This window comes from Nipponia nippon, unplaced genomic scaffold, assembly GCF_047370975.1.
Source record: "Nipponia nippon isolate SJK-2023a ecotype South Korea unplaced genomic scaffold, ASM4737097v1 scaffold_4, whole genome shotgun sequence".
Taxonomy (NCBI): Eukaryota; Metazoa; Chordata; class Aves; order Pelecaniformes; family Threskiornithidae; genus Nipponia; species Nipponia nippon.
In genome coordinates, this window is record NW_028262358.1 from 100,377,756 (window position 1) to 100,384,523 (window position 6,768).

Genomic DNA, 6,768 nt, shown 5'->3' on the forward strand with positions numbered 1-6,768 from the left:
CGGCCGGGCCCGCTCGGCCAGGCCCTGCCTCAGGAGCGCCGGCCGGTGGCGGCGCCTCTCCCTGTCCCTGCCGGTGCCACCGGTACCACTGAACATGAGCCAGCAGTGTGCTCAGGTGGCCAAGAGGGCCAATGGCATCCTGGCTTGTATCAGAATTAGTGTGGCCAGCAGGACCAGGGAGGTGATAGTGCCCCTGGACTCGGCACTGGTGAGGCCGCACCTCGAGTACTGTGTTCGGTTTTGGGCCCCTCACTACAAGAAGGACATCGAGGTGCTGGAGCGTGTCCAAAGAAGGGCAATGAAGCTGGTGAAGGGTCTAGAGCACAAGTCTTATGAGGAGTGGCTGAGGGAGCTGGGGTTGTTTAGTCTGGAGAAGAGGAGGCTGAGGGGAGACCTTATTGCTCTCTACAACTACCTGAAAGGAGGTTGTGGTGAGGTGGGGGTCGGTCTCTTCTCCCTAGTAACAAGGGATAGGATGAGAGGAAACGGCCTCAAGCTACACCAGGGGAGGTTTAGGTTGGATATTAGGAAAAACTTCTTCACTGAAAGGGTAGTCAGGCGTTGGAACAGGCTGCCCAGGGAAGGGGTGCAATCACAGTCCCTGGAAGTGTTCAAACAACGTGTGGATGTGGTGCTTAGCAACATGGTTTAGAGGTGGACCAGGCAGTTAGGTTAACAGGTTGGACTCGATCTCAGAGGCCTTTTCCAACCTTAACGATTCTATGATTCTATTTCCTCAGCTCCCCCCAGGCTTTCTGCCCCTTGCCGCGCCGCCGGGCCCTCCCAGCCGCCCCACGCCTACGTCTGAGCTTTCCCCGGGGGTTTCGTGGACGGGGATCGATGGCCAGGGCCTGAACCACGCCGGGGCCCTGCTGACAGGCGGTGCAGGCAGCCGCATCCCAGGCCCGGGCCTGAGCTCTGGTCTCCTGTCCCACAAAGGCCACCGCAGCCAACAGGGCCCAACCCAAAGGGGCTCATCCCTGCCGGGTTGTTTGCTGATAGCTGCAGCTAACCTGGTTGGTTGCTACCAAACTACCGGCAACAATAAAGACTTTTTTTTTTTTTTTGCTTTTCTTTGTTCTGCCTCTTTTGACTTTATTTAACTACACAGTGTGGGACTGAACAAGCACAGCTGTAATTGAAGTAAGCCCACGGAGGTGAGTCGGGGGGAACAGCAGCCAGCCCCGAGAAACGCCATGGCATGTACTCTTACCCTGCAAGAGCAGCAAGGCGAGTCCGTCAGTACAGCCGTGCCAGCCTCAGCAGCAGCTGTGAGAGGTTTCTGCCCCCGGGGTGCACCAGGTGGTAGCGGGGACACCGTTAGCATCAGAGTCATTTGCACTTGCTCACACAAGCTTCTTCAGTTACCTGCAGGTAGTTATAAGGTCTGTGGCATTTCTGTTGTCTGTGCGTGGCTGTAAGGCTGCCAAGCCCATGAAGATGTGACTGGTGCCCACAGGCACCCTACTGCAGTCCTAACCTGCGGGTGAAGGCAGCACTCGTGCTGAAGAGGGCATCCTTTTCTTTCTGTCCTGCCTTATTTACAGCCTGATGGATAATGCATTTTTTTTTTTGAGGGGGACAGAGCACTTTTGGGCCCTGCAGCTTTCAGCGTGGCTCCTCTGTGGTTTACCTAAGGTCACAAAAAACGTAGGACAGGGAATCAGTCTTTGGTGCTGCTGAAACAGGATCTCTGCCATGGAGCTTGCTGGGGCTGAGCATGTGCTTGAAAGACTCCAAGCTGAATGAGTCCCTCCTAAAAAAAGTATGGTTTTGCAGTATTTCCTTGGAAGTTAATGTAGATTTAATTAAAATAGATATATAGAACACCTTTCACTCTTTAAAGCAGTGTTTGGGGGAAGTGTTAAAAAGAGTATATCCAGTTTGAATTACAGGGGAATTTTAAGTAGGCAAAAGTCTGGTATTTGCACATTAGGGTTACTATTCTTGCAAAATAGATCTTATTACAGCTTGGCACAGTGTATAGCAAATTTATCAGTAGAGAAACCAAAATAGCTGGCAGAGCAATACAGTAGGTAGAGCGCTCAGGTTGGATATGGAAAAAACAAATCAAGGTCCCTGTTGCAGACTATCTCTCCAGTTCACATGCTCATCTTTTTATTTTACAGAAATAATTAACTCATTTTCACAATGTGTAGAGACTTCATCAACCCTACCTTAAAATCGGCCATCCACAAGTTACTCTTTCTTTATTTTTCTGGCCCTAGTAGTATGAGATTACTTATACAAAGTGGCATTTATGCAGAAGTCTTGGAAGAGAGTCAGCCCACACCAGCATTGTGGTTAAAGTAATCTTTGAGTAGGGAAGTTGAGGCTCTGATTGTCATATGGATTATGTGATTGAAGCTGGGTTTCCCATATGTTGTTTGAAAGCCTTAATTATCAAGTTACTGGGTTTTCTGGGATGAGGAAAATCTCCTTGCTGCACTTCCGCCCAATTATTCTGAAAGATCATGATTTCATGCCAGTGAAGAAGAAGAAAACATTTAAAAGCTCAGAAACTTTCATAGAACAAGAAAAACGTTTCTAGCCCAGATCTAATTGCAGCACTTCTCATATCTCCTGTCATAACTGTCAGAGGAAAGAATTCCAAGTTTACTTGGTCCTTCAAAACTGCTGGATGATGCTGATCGTTACGAGGATTTGTTTGTTTGGCATCGATGCAGGGTTCCTGTTAGGAAGAAGTGGGGTTGCCACACACAAAAACATAGCTCCAGTAATTGCTCTGTCACTACATGCTCGAGAGCTGTGTTGTGCCATCAGCTCTGCTCCAAGACTTGCAAACTCTCATCTCATCCCTAGTGTCCTCTCCATGCCCTACTGCCAGCGCTCAGTGAGTTTCTGAGGAAAGAGTGAAACCAGAAAGAGAAATAGGCTTTGTATGAGCTAAGGAGAAGAGCTAGGTGAGAGTTTCAGGGGGTGGATCGATGCGAGAGGCTTGGCTGGGCAAAATTAGGCAATGAACTGGGAGCGAGTGATGGAGTACTGGGGGAGGTCTGCCTCGAGGGGGCAGTCTGAGTGACCCACTTGGGGCTGGGTGTCTTGCTGAACACGGTTCCTCAAAGCCACCTTCTGTGAAATCAAGGGCTGTGTATTTGATCCTAAACAGTAGTAGTTTGTACATTTATTCAGCAGCTTAAAAAGAAAACCCGATTCTTTACCATCTTTATTTTGAAAAGACTGCAGTTCCCACTGAAATTCAATATGCTTTCACAGTATCTCCAATCTGCATAAGGAGCTTCAGCCTTCCTAAAGGCATTATTGGTGTGATTACTCAATACATTCAGACTAATGCATGTAAAGATATTTTTCATAACTATTTATCATAGTGAGCTAAATATGGGGTTTGGGGTGCATAGTGTTTGGCTGAGTATACACAAAGGGCTCAGAGCAAACAAAGCAGTCACGATCTCAAGCTGAGCCTGAGTTTTATTAACGTCTTTAATTGACCAGGGTCGATCTTCGTGTGGCCATGGCTGTGACGCTCGCATTCCACCAACAAATCAAAGCATGCTGACTTCAAAGAAAAGGCTTTACATTTTCCAGCAAGAGTGCAGTAATGGTTGTGCATGGATTAGAAAACATGGTTATAATTGCCTTAAGACCTGTCTTTGCTGATACAAGTATTTTCCATATTGCTGATTCTGGCTCATGCACATGGAGCAAATAATAACAATTATTCTTGTTTATTGGGCTAAGAACAAATCTCTTTAAATGTTTGTGCTTTTTTTCCCACTAAAAATGTTAAAACATTACTACATGACCTGCTACTGCTGCATGGATTGGTAGTGTTGTCCTTAGTCACTCACATAGACCAGTTGATTGAGCAAATTAAATATTTTTTCCCCAAGATTCACTCATACCTAAAAGGATACATCTTGATAGGCTTAAGATATTGCCATAAAATGTACTACCCTCTCTTTTAACAGAGAAGATAATTCGTAACTTGATTGCAAGGACTTCAATCAATATCAAAATATTTTACAGTAATTAATTTCTTTGCCATTGGAAAGGAAAGAATCACAAAGACAACAGGTTATTTTCATTATATAAGGGAAACAATGTTAAGAATATCTGAAAATTAAAAAACATATTAAATCAAAGTTTGATTTTAAAAAATTTATCATGATTTGCAGCTAATCCTGGTACTGTTTATTTTTTAAAAGACTTTGTTGTGTGAAAATTAATGGAAAATGAGAATGAGTAGTTCCAAGACCAGCTTGCATGCCGCATAATAGCCAAATACGCTATCAGTTGTCCTCTGATCTTGAAGACCAAGTAACAAAAGGTTTTGTGGTTTTTGCCCTAATGTACAACCAAAGTTTCAGAACTATGGGAGATGTTTGATTGCATCAGCCGTAGTACATTGAGATGTTGAGGCATGCCCCAGAAGATGGTTATCTCTATACTGCACAGCTCAAAGCATGTCCAGCGTTTTCTGGAAATTAGAAATCAGTTTTGTGTTTTCAGTGGGGATATTTCCCCATTGTTGTTTGTGTGGTTTTTTCAACACTGAATCATATAAGGATGCTGGAAACACATTTGTAGAGACTAAAGATTTACATTGATTTTACAATGTGCTAATAGATTTTAAAGATATGGTATGAAAATTAGAATAATCTTTTATTTTCTACAGATCATGATAGTATATTCATTCTGAAGAAGAAGTGTCCCCTTTATATAAAAAAAAAAAAAAAACAACTGAAAAATAACAAAAGATAAAAAGATATTCTTTCTCTGAAAAATGCTGGCTTTTTAGGACATCTTAAAATTACAAAAATTGGTAGAAGTCTGAGTATGATCTGTTAGAAAAGAGAATACTGAGTAACTCAGGTTCACTAGTATGTATACGTTCGGGAGTCTTGTTTTAGAAATATGCCTGTTCTATCTATAAAAACTAATTTTTACAAATTCTTAAAACTCATAAAGCACAGTGGGTAACATATTCTTTGTGTAAAAATCATTACAGCTGTTCCTGTTAAGGCAGAGCTTCAAAAACAGTTAAGGATAATTGTCCACGTAAGGAATTTCATAATTAGATTGAACTGGTAAATTAAAATATATTGAGATGTGTTAAGATGATGATAGACGTCATCCTACATATTAAATTGATGTTATACTGAGTTGTATATTTGAGGCACTCCACACATGAGAAAAAAAAGACATAGTATAGTAAGGAGAAATTCCTAAAACATGTCTTAAAATAAGGCTTCGTCCTTAATTTTTCACAGCTGTGGCCCTCTTTTTCATAAGGAAAGCTGATTACCTTGTTGCTGTTGAGAGGGCTTGGCTTTGCATCCCTCTCCTTCACTCTGATTTCACGTTTGCTCACCTCTCATTCCCTATTCTGTTTTTTTATTTTTATCTTGTAACTTTTTTAACTCCACTAACACAGTGATGCCCTTTTGTTCAAAATGACAAATGTTATTTTGCAGCAGTAGTTGTAATAGCCCATCCAAGCCTGGAGGCAATCGAATAAATCTACCAGATGAAGCATCACACAAAGAACAGCCAAGAGAAAATCTTCCCTTTCTCTGACTTCCACTTCCCCCCATATCCTTCCCTTCCCATGCAGTCACTCACACCTCTTTCACCTCTCCCGTGGGATGAAATTCTCCTGGGATGTGGAGTTTTGGCTTTATATTATTCCTGAGGTTGACTGGCAAGAGGTGGAGGTAAACTATTCTGGTGTATGGTATAACCCACAAATTAGGATACCTTCTTGTGAGACAGAAGATCAAAGTTCACATCTCTCTGCAAATATACCAGGGGATATGAGCCAGCATCCCTGAAAGCCGAGGCAAGTCTTTACAGAAGCAGCGACCTAACTCCAAGAAATAGGACATGGCTGTGAATCCCCATCAGCTGATCTCCTTCCCTCTGCCCAGAGTTAAGCTCCGAAATCCTAAGAAAGTGGAACTGAAGTGCCAGCTTTTCCTTGGCATTTCCTGCTGGTTATTTTAGGTCATGGAATAATATAATCACAGAATGGTTTGCATTGGAAGGGACCTTCAAAGATCATCTGGTCCAGCCCCCTGCCATGGGGCATCTTTCACTCGGTCAGGTTGCTCAAAGCCCCATCCATCCTGACCTTGAACACTTCCAGGGATGGGACATCCACAGCTTGTCTGGGCAACCTGTTCTGGTGTCTCACCACCCTGTCGTGGTTTAACCCCAGCCAGCACCTAAGCACCGCACAGCCACTCGCTCACTCTGCCCTGGTGGGATGGAGGAGAGAAACAGAAGAGTAAGAGTGAGAAAATTCGTGGGTTGAGATAAAGACAGTTTAATAGGTAAAGCAAAAGCCACACATGCAGGCAAAGCAAAACAAGGAATTCATTCACTGCTCCCCATCAGCAGGCAGGTGTTCAGTCATCTCCAGGAAAGCAGGGCTCCATCACACATAATGGGTATTTGGGAAGACAAACGCCATCACTCCAAATGTCCCCCCCTTCGTTCTTCTCCCCCCAGCTGAGCATGACGTCCTATGGTATGGAATAGCCCTTTGGCCGGTCTGGGTCAGCTGTCCTGGCTGTGTCCCCTCCCAGCTTCTTGTGCACCCCCAGCCTACTCGCTGGTGGGGTGGGGTGAGAAGCAGAAAAGGCCTTGACTCTGTGTCAGCACTGCTCAGCAATAATGAAAATATCTCTGTGGTATCAACACTGTTTTCAGTACAAATCCAAAACACAGCCTGATGCTAGCTACCATGAAGAAAATTAACTCTACTGCAGCCAAAACCAGCACACA